The sequence below is a fragment of the Haliotis rubra genome, unplaced genomic scaffold (assembly GCF_003918875.1).
Source record: "Haliotis rubra isolate DU_JTF1 unplaced genomic scaffold, ASM391887v1 Scf3, whole genome shotgun sequence".
Lineage (NCBI taxonomy): Eukaryota > Metazoa > Mollusca > Gastropoda > Lepetellida > Haliotidae > Haliotis > Haliotis rubra.
This window is the reverse complement of record NW_025766968.1, coordinates 6,701,841-6,716,630: the sequence shown is the minus strand read 5'-3', so window position 1 is coordinate 6,716,630 and position 14,790 is coordinate 6,701,841.

The window sequence follows — 14,790 nt, the reverse complement described above, 5'->3', positions numbered from 1 at the left end:
AACCCTTCTAGTAATAAGTGTTTAAACACCTGTCGCTATATCCTGCTTTGTAAATCGTTGAACAAGAAGGTGTGAATGTTAACATCTTTACCAAAGAAATTCAAAAAGATTTGTCTGTTTTCATAATCTGACTGGTATGACCAGAAAACACCTCACCTGAGTATTGCGAGGAGAGGCATCGGCGGTGATCATAGTTGAGATGAAATATTTTACAAGACGGCATTTATCAGAGAAACAGCTTCGCACCTCGCACGAAACTATGGTAACCGTCTGGTTAAAAAATAAACTGATAATTAACATTCACACGATGAAGATGGACCCATCCATGTCTTGACTTTGACACCAGTCATGACTTGAGGTGGTTATTTTTATGGATACCAAATTCTCAGGACTTAAATGTATATACTTTAGGCGCCTTTAACAGATTGGACACTGGTCTAAAAGGAATCCCATAAATCAACCCACTCACTCACTAACACACACGCACTCACTCTCTCTCTCTCTCTCTCTCTCTCTAGCACACACACACACACACACACACACACACACACACACACACACACACACACAAGACAAAAGTCTGAAGATCCTTGGTACAAATATAATTTCTTCAAATCTAACCGGTTTCACACTGTCAATGGATATATATATATATATATATTCGGCTATAACGAACTCGATTGGATTTTAATTCACATTCAAGCTAATGTTAGTTCCTTGTAACCGTAGTTAGTTATTTCGATTAAGACATGAAGCATGTGGTCGTGAGATATAAAAAAACCCAATTCGTTATATCCGTCAGTTCGTTATATACGTGTTGGTTATAAACCTGTCATGGCTTGTTGAAGAATAAATCCAACAATTTGACTAGCAAGACACGGTCTTGAAAACCTCCAGTACAGGACTGTGAGGACACCCTGAAGTCTTAAGTCTGCCTCGTTTGTCATTACCTTCATGACCCGTGAAGATGCGGGTTAGAATTGATCTTCAGTAACCCATTGCTTGTGGTAAGAGGCGACTAACGGGATCGGGTGGCCAGGCTCATTGACCTGGCTGACACATGTCATCGCTCATACTATTGATCACTGGATTGTCTGGTCCAGACTGCCGCCATATGGCTGGAATATTGCTCATAGCAGCGTTAAACAATTAACAGACAGACGTTTCCTACACTGTGTTAACATGCACTCTTAAAAAAAGAATGTATTGGGTTAGTTTAAGAGCAATTATTTCATGTAAGTTCAATGGTAGAAAGGTGAACATACACACGTCTATACACAAACAGTTCGCCAACGCAACAACAGCCTTTATTGTTGATGGATTTCTGTCCACAAGATGGCGTCAAAGTTAGTACTTTGTGTGGCCACCAATGGCAACAATTACTGCTCGGCACCGACTGGATAAGTCGACGAAGTCGCTCTTGTGGAATTCTTCCCCACTCTTGCTCCAATGTGATGACCAGTTGTGGAAGTGTCTGTGGCGTGTTTTAACGTTGACGTACACGTCGATCGAGTTTTATCCCATAGGTGTTCTATCGGCTTTAGATATGGTGATCGGGAAGGCCATGGCAAGAGATTGACGTTATAATTGGCAAGGAAGCGAACCGTGACGCGTGCTGTATGTGAAGTAGCGCTCGTTGTCATGCTGGAACAACTCCCACTGTCGGTTCATAATCGGAAGCATGTGACGTGCAAGGACTGCGTTGATGTACCGACTCCCCAGCTTCAAGGCGGCCTATGTCGGTGTTTCGATTGGCAGCACTCAGTCGAATTTAAAACAAAATTAAAACCGTTTGCCTTGTTTTGATCGATTCCGGTTACTTTCACGTGCATTTTGCTTTGCATGTTTCCTTGGTGACGTTTTGACGAATATTTCTTCAAACGCTTCTAAAACGACGGGAAAAGTTAAAATTTCCGCGTTTGGGCGCTAAAGCTGTTCCCAATCACACACAGATGACGTGTTGGAAAGAAATAGTATATTTGTATTGTTTTTGCCGCAGCTACATGAGTCCATTATTCTCAAAATCACCTATGCGTTTCTTTCTTCTTCTATTTTTAATTATTTTTTTTAAGAGTATAAGAAAATGATACACGGGGTAAAGTCTGTAATTTGTTTACACGTTACACAAGTACTGAGGCGGTTGGGTATCCTAGTGGTTAAAACGTTCGCTCGCCGAAGACGCGGATTCGATTCCCGACACGGGTACAACCATCCTCGATAATCTCCAGGGTATACGTTAAGATCACTCTCCACTATACCCTGGATGCATCCACGGCTCCGCATACTCACAGTAGCCAATCAGCTAAGCCGCCGTTACAACCGAGCTTGCCAGTGTCAACAAGGATAGCGTCGCAGTCGCGAAGGTTTGTTCGCAGTGCCACTCAGTTTTTTTTTGGAAATAATAAAGACAAATTGACAGATCTGAAACTTTAAACGAATATATGACAGAACTCCTTCTACTTCTTTCAGAGTACCTCTGCATCAATTGTGTTCCCAAGTTTAAACGGTTAGATAATTTAAGAAACGAAAGTGAGTTGTGATTGGTACGCACAAAAAGTTACGAAAGTCCAGAAAGTGTCCAGGACACTTTTTGACAAGGGATTCGACAAAATTAAACATGCAGTTGTTATGAATATATGCTAAGGATGAAAAAATGAAAAAAAATTGACACACATTTCAATTCATTTTGACTAAATTCGGCTAATTTAGAGCGATATTGAAAATTCTCGCCCATGGGCCAAAATGTTTTTCGCCAATGGGCGAGAATATTTACTTTTACTCAAAATACATGTTTTTCCATGTTTTGAAGGTTGTAAATGAATGTAAGTATGTTTATAAGTTTCATGACACAAAATTCAGCTCATTTTGACTCAATTCGGCTAATTTAGAGCGATATTAAAAAAATCTGCATTATTTACGGTAACATGGATAAGCTAATAGCGCATTGTCGGGACCCACATTCACACGATCACTCAACCATACCCATTGCCGGTTGAGCCACACCATTTTCAATTCTTGTTTTCTTAATGGCTTTCCTGGGCTATAACTATCAGCACACCCCAATCCGACCATCTGTCATTAATTACCTGTCATGAGCTATCAGTTGTATTGAAAGCTCTCGCCTATTGTTTCATTAAATTGTTTGACGGATAGGTATGTAGTCACTCCAAAGTCACCATATGTGCGTGACTGTCCTCTGCTCACTATCAAGCCATCTATAACTTCACCTCTCTCTCCAACCACCTGTCTTCTCAGAGGTCCGCGCGCCTCTATATTCCTTCATTAGTTCACGCCAACTCTATATCCCAACAACTAATGTCTCCTCCGAGGTCCGCGCGCCTCCAGCCACCACGGATCCCCGCCACCTCTCAATCACCAACCATAACAAACTCCACGATCAAGGCCGCCCATAGCCCCTCAGTCAAGGCCACTCAACCAAGCTTACTACTGCCTCTCACTTACTACACTCGCTCAGCCTGCCTTGCCCCCCCTCAATGCTCCTATACCACCCCCTCATCCCACCCCCGTTTAACCTCTTTTTCTTTCTTTACCCATTATTTAATTATAAACAGCTTAACTGTTCTCCAAAACAAGCTCCCACTATGCTATACAAATCTCCACACACACACACACACACACCACCCCTAACCAGCCCCACTTTATATCTATCAGTTTAGTTCTATTTCTCATCTCTTCTCATCTAATTAAATCAAACTACATTATTTTTTCTTTTCCCTTTATTTATTTTATTATCATGTTTGTAACCGTTTTCATTCCAAATTCACTCAAGTTAACATCCCATCATTTACATTTTTGGGTATGGTGGTTTATCCCTTATTATAAACATATTAATTATTACTTAAGCTCCCACCTACCCCGTCGGCGACATTGGCTACAACCAGAAGCCGACGTTAAACTCATAATCATCATCATATGTAGTCACTAGGCACTTAAAACATTAGAAGTAATGCCATGGAACAAGTTACCTAACTACAGTATGACAAAGGCATAACACTGGTGACCCAGTTCAGGATCGAGTGATGACTGAAAATATTGTCAAAAATGCCGCTTCGCAACAATCTGCGAATGATCCAGAGTTCTTTCATTTTTATGTGATATGGCTTCATAAAACAACACAAAGGTACTACCTTGTGTTGGAAACTGTATCTGACATACCGCTTCAATGATACATTGATTCATGAAACAGAACAGAAATCACAGCAAGATAAGCCTCAGTACAGGAGCTTATTTATTAATTTGATAACGTACAACATGCGAAATAACTCGCATTGGAAATGTGGCTCGTCAATGGTATGCGTGTACGCACAGACAATATCAAAACATACACGTCGGAACAGTCAAAATTAAAAAAAAAATTAATATGAAATATTACTTTTCATTTGTAATTCTTGTAACATGAACAGTATTGTGAGAGCTTTAAGTGTATTGAAATATGTCTTGTCAATCCTATTGACATTCGCCAATAACCACTTCCAAATATAATAAATAGTCTATGCTGCTTCAGGACAAATAAAGGTTAATTAGGGAGCCCCAACTGGGTAATTATTGAAAGATGTCAATACACTGTCACTTCCTGCCCAGGACGTCACACGTCACCACTCAGGAGCTAAGGGCCTTGTCAAATAAAGGGGAAAAAAACATCCAAACTGTGTTTTTATTCTACGTGACACTGGGTACGTCGTCATAGTATTCATTGTTGAATAAATTCTATCGTGGGCAAAACCCCACACTTGCGAGGTGTACCTACCCAGGTTCGCACGTTTCCATTTTTTGTAATTGTACATCCTGTATATATAAGCAAGTTTGGTTTTTTTAATTTCTTTTATTTATTATTGCTAAACGCACATTTAACCGAGGTGAAGAAGGGGGTCTCCAATTGCCTGTTCGCTGCTTTAAACACCTGCAAATTTATTCCATGTATGCTTTTGCTTTCATAAGTTAGACATCCCATTTGTCAGACACGCCAATTATCAGACAACATTGGATCAATCAGGCGTGACTGTGATTACAACCTAGTTTTACCCACTGACGTAATAGACCTATCCCATTGACTAGCGAGATGTTTTCATATTAGTGGTTAATGGTATATTTTAACACTAATTATGAGTTTGTTACTTTTTGTGCAGAAATACTTTGATCAGAATACTAATGTTTATTGACTTCGGCTTCTCACAGTTTGTGTTCATAATGTTCACTTTGATCAAATCAGGAGCATGACTTCTCCCACTTTGTGTTCATAATGTTCACTTCGATCAAAACAGGATTATAGATTTCCCATGTAACTAATTGAGATACTCCCAGAGGTACAGAGGTGGATACGACGGGCTGTTGGGCTTCCTCTGCTCCCCCTATGAATAACTGACAAGAAACTTGAAACCAAGATCGAGTAAACAGTTAAAACATAAACTTAATGAAGCTGCAAGTCTGCACCTAAACAAATAAAAAAATCAAAACAACACAAATATTAAATAAGAATAAATAACCATCACTAAATTATTGATAGTCACACATACTATCCATGCATCGATAGTTTTTCATTTCTACCATCGATTAATTGCTATCGGAGACACAACAATTGCAATTCATCGATAGTTTGATGCATCATTACAGCCCTATTAATTATATCGCTTAATATATTCTTATGCACATAACTTTGGATCAATCCATTACTTAATAAAGATAACAGTGCAGTGTACCTGATAGACTAATGCTTAGTCTCTGAATATATATAACTTTGATCGTAACAAACAAGCCCATTTATATTGAAAAGGGGCCCCAGGGAGACCAGAGATTCAGAACCTGAGGAAATCTAGACTTGCTTTATTCAGGGCTTTAGCACTGTAGAGAGAGCTTGGCATTAGGGAAAATAATGTGGTTCAGGGACTGTGAGACAGACTATGTACATGGGTGCAACCAACCATAACTTTTGTTGTTTTAACAAATGGGACGTCTAACTGATCGGAGGATACCAGAGAGTAAGTTGCAGATTTTGCATTATGATTTGCACACAGTATGTTTTGCACACAGTGTACATCACTATCTATGTAACTGTATTATTGTTATGGAGCGGCATTGATATGCATGTTTATGCTTGTTTGCCAATCCCGTCATGATTGCTTGAAGAAAACATGTTTAAACGGTGACAGGCTGGGAAGCCACATTTCAAAAGTGACTATTGCCGGGAAGGCCACATTTAAAAAATGACTATTGCCGGGAAAGCCACATTTCAATTACATGGCTGTAGCCGGTAAAGCCAAATTTCAATTACATGTCTGTAGCCGGTAAAGCCACATTTCCAATAGATTAATTAATTAATGGATTACCGTAACCCGTAAAAGAGCGCCCCCATGTATAATATTGTTTTCACAAGAAACGAATAATCTTCCTTACTCACAAGCGTGGTGTTTAGCAATACCGGTAAAAGACTGTCCCTATTTATGATTGTAAATCACATTGTATAATATTGTTTTCACAAGAAACTAATAATCTTTCCTACTCACAAGCGTGGTGTTTAGCTTCTTCACTCAGAGTTTATTTCTCAAAATGGAACCACATCCGGTGGTATATGAGTACATAAAATGGAATGCAGAATATACAAAGTATGCAAGAAGGTGACAGGGAATATACGCAATGATTACTGAAGACTAGAACATATACATTTGATAAATTTAGATAGGTGTTAGAGCTATCTTCTAGGTGAGAGATGCGTTGTTGGCTAAAATATGAACATCTAAAGATATATATATTCTTTTATTTCCTCCAAAGGAGAGTACAAGGACATGGCGAAAGATTATTTACACAGATTTACAGATAGATTTGGATGTTTTAAGTACTTTGCTATGCGCTACAGAAAATAGAGGTGAAGATAGAAAAGTCTTTTATGACACTCTTGGCGTAAAGTTGGCTGGTTTCTGCATCGGTCTGCATTGGTGGGTTGCACGACAACAGGCATGCAACACTGTCTACATCTGGCTTCTCGTGAAGACATACGCTGATTTCAAGGGGCCCAACACAACTGATGTCCGACCACAGGATATCCCTCAGGTTGGTAGCTGGCTCACATCGACATACACCATGAGTCAGGAGGTCTGCACATACTCTGTCACACAGTTTGCACACCCCTGTGTCTCTTCCAGGTCTCCATGACGCACATCTCCTGATGATGGATACTGCTGCTCTCTTCAGTTCAGGATAGTCTTTGGAGATCAGCCAAGCTGTATGAGCTCGCAGTGTTGGGTGGATGGTCTTGAAGTGTTGAAGGTCAGGGTCAGAGTTGAGACGTGTGTTCCAGTTGGTGGTCTCTGTGTTGTGAACTGCTGTCTTTACCATTTTTTTCCATTTCTGGATATGCCTGAAATTAGAAAGTTCTCCATATGTGCCAATAGTTTATGTTTTCCGAGGATTCTGTAAATGTCTGGGATGAAACCAGCACTGGGTCTTCCGCCGTTATGTTTGTGTAAATACAACCTTGTCCTGAGGATCTGGCGTGGTAGAAGATGCTTCTTGTTATTACACAGCTGTCCAAGAAAGAGGAGCTTCTTAACATCAATATGTGCTTCCATTGAAGTCCAGCCGAGGAGTGCACTGCATATGTCAGTTCTGGTGTGGCGGGGGAGGCCTTGTAGGAGCTTTAGGGCAAAACGTTGTGCTCGTTCCAGCGCTATCATCTCATGACTGGAGATATTGGTCAACAGTTCACAGCCGAATAGTGCTCTTGGTATGGCAACTGATCGCAGTAGCTTAGACGGTGTTATTGGACTAAGCCCCCGTGGATGACAACCTGATCTGGAAAGTACCATAGTGGTCGATTTCAGTTTGGAACAGCTCTGTAGTGTTCTCTCCCAGGAGTTGAATTGGGAGTTCAGGATAATCCCAATATGCTTAATCTCTGACACTGCCGGAACTCATTCCTTATATAGAAGAATCGGTGCCATCAGCTTGTCCTTTTTGCCAAACCGAAGAACTTGGGATTTTGTTGGAGAGAAGGTGAATATCCATGTTGAACTGTATTCTTGACAGATGTTGACCATGTCCTGTAGATTTGCGTTTACTGGGCTCATTAACGCGATGCCATCCGCCAATGTTGGTGCTGCAACATGAAGATCAAGAATCATTGAACCTTTCTTACTTTGATTGAGACGTTGTAGTAGACCATCTATGTAGAGCAGGTATAATTTTGCGGAGAGAACTCTTCCTTGTCTCACACCTCTATATAGTGGGAACCAGTATGATAATTCGTTGTTGGCTGCAACACAACTTGTCATGGATTTATACATACTGTCAATGGCTATCCATATATCATTGTGTATGCCCAGAGTGTACAGTTTATGGTGAAGACCTGCATGCCATACGGTGTCAAATGCTTTAGAGCTGTCGAGGAAGCAGACGTTAACATTATCTGATCTCTCAAGGTAGTGGTGAACAGTTTCTTGAATGACAAAGGATGTATGACACGAAGACATTCTTTTCTGGAACCCATACTGTTGGTTGGACGGGAATGATGTAGAATCGGCAAATTCCGGAACCCTCTTACAAAGGACAGACTCGAACAGCTTGAATCTTACAGGAAGCAACGTGACACCCCGGTAGGAGTCTGGTTGGAGCTTCGACTTCCGGTCGCCTTTATATATGGGAATGATGAGACCCTTGGACCACTCTCTTGGAATGTATCCGGACATCAGGATGGCGTTGACAGCTCGGCTAAGGCTACATACAGGTAAGATCCACCGTATTTCAGATGTTCATGACTTATACCATCTATTCCTGCTGCTTTGTTGCTCTTGAGGCTTTTACATAATGAGGTGATTTCTTTTGGGGATGTGGTTATGCTACTTATGTCAGACTCTAGCGAGCGAAGTTTGTTTCTCAGCTGCTCTATTTCTGATTCTATGTCCCTCTTAAGTTTGTCATCAAAATGTTTCTCTCCTTGGTCCTTATACACACTCTTCAGATGATCTGCCATTGCATTGCAAATAGAGTGCGGATCATATATCCTTTCACTGTCTACATCAAGGCATGGAATTTGTTGTTGCTTCTTTCCTTGGCACAAGAAGGACCAGAAACGTTTCTGGTCTATATTACCTGCGTCATCCATGTCTTTGGAATATTCTGATTCATAGCGTGAAGCCTCTTTTCTCAGACTTTGTCTAAAAACGTCCTTTGCAGCATTGTAGAGCTTGAATGTGAAGTTGCTATTTTGCACCAATAAGTAATTAATCGTTTAGAGATTAGGAGCTGAATAGGTTGTCTTCCAAGTTCTCCATAAACCATAAAGTTTGGGGTGTTATATTTATCTGTTTGTACACATGGCAACAAACTAAACCATTATCATTATTATTATGTTTTACAGATTAAGATTAATTATTATTTTGTGATATTATTATTGTATGTAATATACATATTAGTATATTATATTGTGCTAATTATAGAAACAAAACCTGTGTTGAAAGGTTTTTAAAGGTTTGCTCCAGAAAGGAGCACTATCACCAATTTCTTTTTTAGTCAAACTTGTTGCCACGGAAAAGCCAAAAATATTTTATTCAGAATTCCAAAACTACCAAAAGGCACCAATACACCACCAGATCTATCTATGTGCCAAGTTTGGTGAAGAAATAGTGAACGGTTTTAGAGTTCTGCTCCGGAAAAGAGCACAACCACCAAAGTCAAACTTGTTGCCATGGAAATGCCAAAAATATTTTATTCAGAATTCCAAAACTACCAAAAGGCACCAGTACACCACCAGATCTATCTATGTGCCAAGTTTGGTGATGAAATATTGAACGGTTTTAGAGTTCTGCTCCGGAAAAGAGCACTACTACTAATTTCATTCTAAGTCGAACTTGTTGCCATGGAAACGCCAAAAATGTTTTATTAAGAATTCCCAAACTACCAAAAGGCACCAGTACAACACCAGATATATCTACGTGCCAAGTTTGGTGAAGAAATAGTGAACGGTGTGCACGGACGGACAGACGGACGGACGCACGGACGGACAGAGTCCATTTTAATACCCCCGCAAAACGCGTTGCGAGGGATAACTATGTCGTTAAGACAGTTGAGAGTGTTGATCTGTATGCAGGCTTTCTGCATGCATTTTCACGAGATCCATTCTCCCCTTTTCCACAATGAACATATAACCATTTACACCAGAGACCATATCATAATAATCCTGGTCGTAGTCTGTAAATTCGCCAAGTAAAGTATCGAGGTCCAAGTCGGAATCATCCCAGTGAATAAAGTCGTCAATGGCAATGCCGAATGTTCTTTGAAAACAGATATTCCGGGCTTATAACGACACGCATTTCGCGAATAATAATACACATGTTCAGCGATGTTGTCAGCTGACATGTGCAAATAAGAGATAAGATAATGATTAAGATTATTGTAATCAGTTAATTGGAGCTGTCCATGTAATGTTTGACTGTCAGTCGCAGCCGGTGAAATCCCGCTAAGGGAAGTAACTCTCTGCCCGGATATTACGCAATATTGTTTACGTGGTTACCAGACACACTCCGGCACAGCGGTGACTTAACATAACAGATTCTGTTTGGGGTTACTCGCTCTATCAGGACCAAGATTTTTGTTATGTGTGTAAACTTCCTGTGTCATGTGAAATTAGGGTGTAAATATATTGTTGTTTCCAAGTGGAAAATGTTCTTGACATACGGGCTCACTATCTGTGACACGTCATGAAATATCTGAAGTGCCACTGAAAGTGGTGTGCCCCTATGCGCTTACCACATCACGTGGGTATCATGTTTCGTTGGATTCCATACACCTACCACTTTAGAAATGAAACAATCCAAAGAACGGTTCAGAGAGATGATGTTTGCATAAAACTGTTGAAACAAACTGAATTCTTTGGTTGAATGCACTAATTGGAGTGATGTTTCTCTCAAGTTAATATGTTTGTTGTTTAACTGAGCAATATTCCAGCTATAAGGCGGCGATCTGTAAATATTCCAGTCTGAACCAGACAATCCAGTGATCAACATCATGCGCATTGATATAATCAGTTGGGATGAGATGTGTCAACCAAGTCAGCGAGCCTTGACTACCTGATCACGTCACAGTCGCCTCTCACGACAAGCATGGGTTGACAACGGCCAATTGTAACCTGGATCTTCACGGGTGTCACAGTGTGATGTGTTGGGTGAAATTTAAGAAATCAAATCATACATTCTTTCAAAGCGGGAAATAATCCGACCCAGTTACAAAACTTTAAAAAATATATGTATAAAATGTAATGCGAAAAAATGCTCTAGAACGAATGCGACAGAGTTTTCCTGATATCATCTTCTTCATTTTAATAAACACACGTCCCATTCACGAGTATCAATTTCAAATGTCGTGCAAAGACTTCATGCCATCACATATAAATGTCTATCTGCACACACCAATGAGGAAAATAAGATGAACACTTACTTTACATCTTTCCCGGTAGCAGTCATGCCAATCCATCAACGGACTGAACAATAAATTCCGGTGGTCAAGCATGTAATAACATAGAACAATTAGTACGATGGTTTTCAAGAGTTTTGTGTGATCGATTCTGTGCAAAAATAAACAATGGGATGTATGTACGAGGCTGGTTGTCAGATTGTTGTCAAGTCCTACATCAGATCGTCATCAGTGGTAATCGCGTCTGAACTGATCTTTATTACACAGTTACTTCCGGAGCAAGTATTAGTTGGTTGGTTGGATTTTTGCTCAGCCGCACTCAACAATATTGCAGCTCTGTGGCGGCAGTCTGTAAAAGATAGAGCCTGGGCCAGAAAATCCAGAGATCAACAGCATGAGCATCGATCTACGCTATTGGGAACCGATGACATGTGTCAACCAAGCCAGCGAGTCTGACCACCTGATCCTGTTAGTCGCCTCTCATGACAAGCATGGGTTACTGAAGGTTCGTTCTAACCCGGACCTTCGCGGGTTAGCAAGTATTGGTTATACAAAATGTATCTATACAGTAACATATGACAGCCTTATTAACATCTTTTGCAAGCATTCGGGTCAGATACAGATCACATCTGAGAATGTTTAAACATTCATGAAATATTTTCCCCACTTTATCATGATTATCTAAGATGACTTAGATACTTTTCTTAATGTTCCTTACCTTCGGCTGTTGAAATGTATATTCATTTTATACATATGAACCGCCTCCATGGTGTAGCTTGGTTAGATCATCTCCCCGGAAGGTAATGGGTGCGATCCCCGTCTGCATCATACCAACAGCCCTTAAAATATGGTACTTGTTGGTCCCTGCATGGTGCTCGGCATTAATGGGTACAACAAGGACTGGTCGGATCGGAGTCAGTATACTGTGTCTGAGTGAGGTATTCATGCTTCACTGCGGCATGGTATCTCATGGAGCTAGCACTATAAAACCAGCTTAAGTCTGGGCTAGTGAAAGCAGCCGCACATACACATACACACGCATGCACATCGTCATATGAGTGAAATATTCTCAAGCACGACTACCCCATTTCGCCTACCTCACATATCAGGCTTAGTAATATTAACAGTATGTACAAATTTCTATTTTTCAATGATGGGGACATGAAAGGAAGGTTAAATTGGCAGACAGGACATTCTCTTGCAGTTGATGGTATTTAACACAGGAAAATTGTGATCTGATGTTCTGAACTACATAAAAGCTCTTCGATCGTTAAATTTATTAATCTTATAGTTTTCAAGGGCATCGGAACCATGAACAGAGGGTTATCTATACTCTAGCTTTATTACCGCAGTCTGTAAATAAGAAGAGCCTGGACCAGACAATCTACTGATTGCCATCCTGATAGATCTATGATCTATGTAAGTGTGGTGGGATGACACGCATCAACCAAGTCAGCGAGCCTGACCACACAATCCTGCTAGTCACCTCTGATGACAAGCATGGGTTACTGAAGACCGATGTCACCCGGATCTACACCGGTCAACTGGCAATGTACAACAGACACCAAGCTCCTTGATATCAGTTTATTCTGTTCATTATATAATTTGCTTGCATACATAATCATTCTTGAGACAGTGCATAAGTACAGGGTCCTTCATCCTCGATAATCTCCAGGGTATACGTTACGATCACTCTCCACGTAACGTATACCCTGGAGATGATCGAGGATGAGGGTCCTTAAACAACAATATAAATTTTGTGAAGAAATTAGCTAAAAGACAATGTTGACCAAATTGACAAGGTACCTGATCCAAAAATGACTATCAGGATCTTTAGAGGATGTTCGTTTACTAATCCTCCTTTCTATGTTGTTCGCACTTAACTCCCTTGGATACATATCGATGGTGATTGTTTATCACAAACATAACCGAGCAACGATCGCCCTCATTAATGTTATCACAGATATGAGAGCAGCTATATATTTAACATAATCACTAATATGAAATCACGACTTGTACTATGAAACTAAATATGATTGTAAACTGGAAGGATGGTATTAGTACAAAATTTCCCCAATACCTCCGTACTGAGGCCTCAGAATGTTACTGATACCATGGACAAGATCAGTACACAGCGTACTTGAATCAGAGCCAGGACCCGCAATCAGGTATGTCACACCTGTAATCAACTGTCAATACAAGCGTTATCAGCCGATACTGTCCAGAGTGGCTAGTGGCGATTATTTGCCAGATAAACTTCATATCTGTCACGACTGGAAAGGGGGCATCCTGTTAAAATGCTACTGCTCTCCAAAACAAGTTTCCGAGTGATAATATTCAAGATCGCACCAAGCCTCATGGCAACTACAACAGAGACCTGCGTCCGGTGCCCACAAGGAATTGGCAACACCCATTCATGATCTCTCCTGAAAGTGGCACATTTATTCACACACTACAGTTGTCCAACTCTACCCTTTCCAAGATCATGTATATGAAACGTGATTTAAATTTTAAAATAAAACTACTAAGGTCCATTAATTCAGGTTTTGATTCGGCCCAGTAACCTCGTCAAAGTTGAAAAAAAGATCATTGTGGGACTCCATGACGTGATTGTGTGTCACGGTATCCAAGTGTTCATATCAATCACTGGCTTGTCTGATTCGAAAAGGTTTTTCACAGGTCACTGTCATACAACTGGAGGATTGCTAAGTGAGGCATTACAAAACAAACAAACGAACGTGATAAAATTTGCTCAGCAAAATTCCCCCAGATGTGAGACAGTGCCTTGTTGATTAAACAAAGCGTGATGGGGACAGCTTTTGGGAGCATCTAAATATTATATCTGTCCTAAACTGAACTAATTCTATGATGGTTCGCAGCATGATATATATATATGCATATATGATATTTTTAGCATGAATTCCTATGCAGATACCATTATTGAAACAAATAATCAATTGAACAATTATTAAATGAAAAATCATATTGCACAGTGTACATGTGCATAGTGAATCAAGTCAAAGCTTTTTTAAACAACATATCTAGATTAATAAACACAAGCTATAAAACGAACGACAAGATGGTATTTCTAGAATCAATAAGAGTACTTAATAATGATTTGTTTACACATGAAAAATAGCTAATGTAGTGATTCAAGAGTTTGTGACCAATGTGTATTAATGCAATATAAATGCATGATTAGACTTATGTTTGTTTTTCTTAGGACTTTTCACAATTTCTGATTGAGAAATACAATTCTACACACATATTTGCTAAATTTGAAACAATTTAAACAAAAACACACTCACCCTCATATATTGACAAGCTGTGCTAACCATTGCTGTTTGATGCTCACAGACACTCCCACTC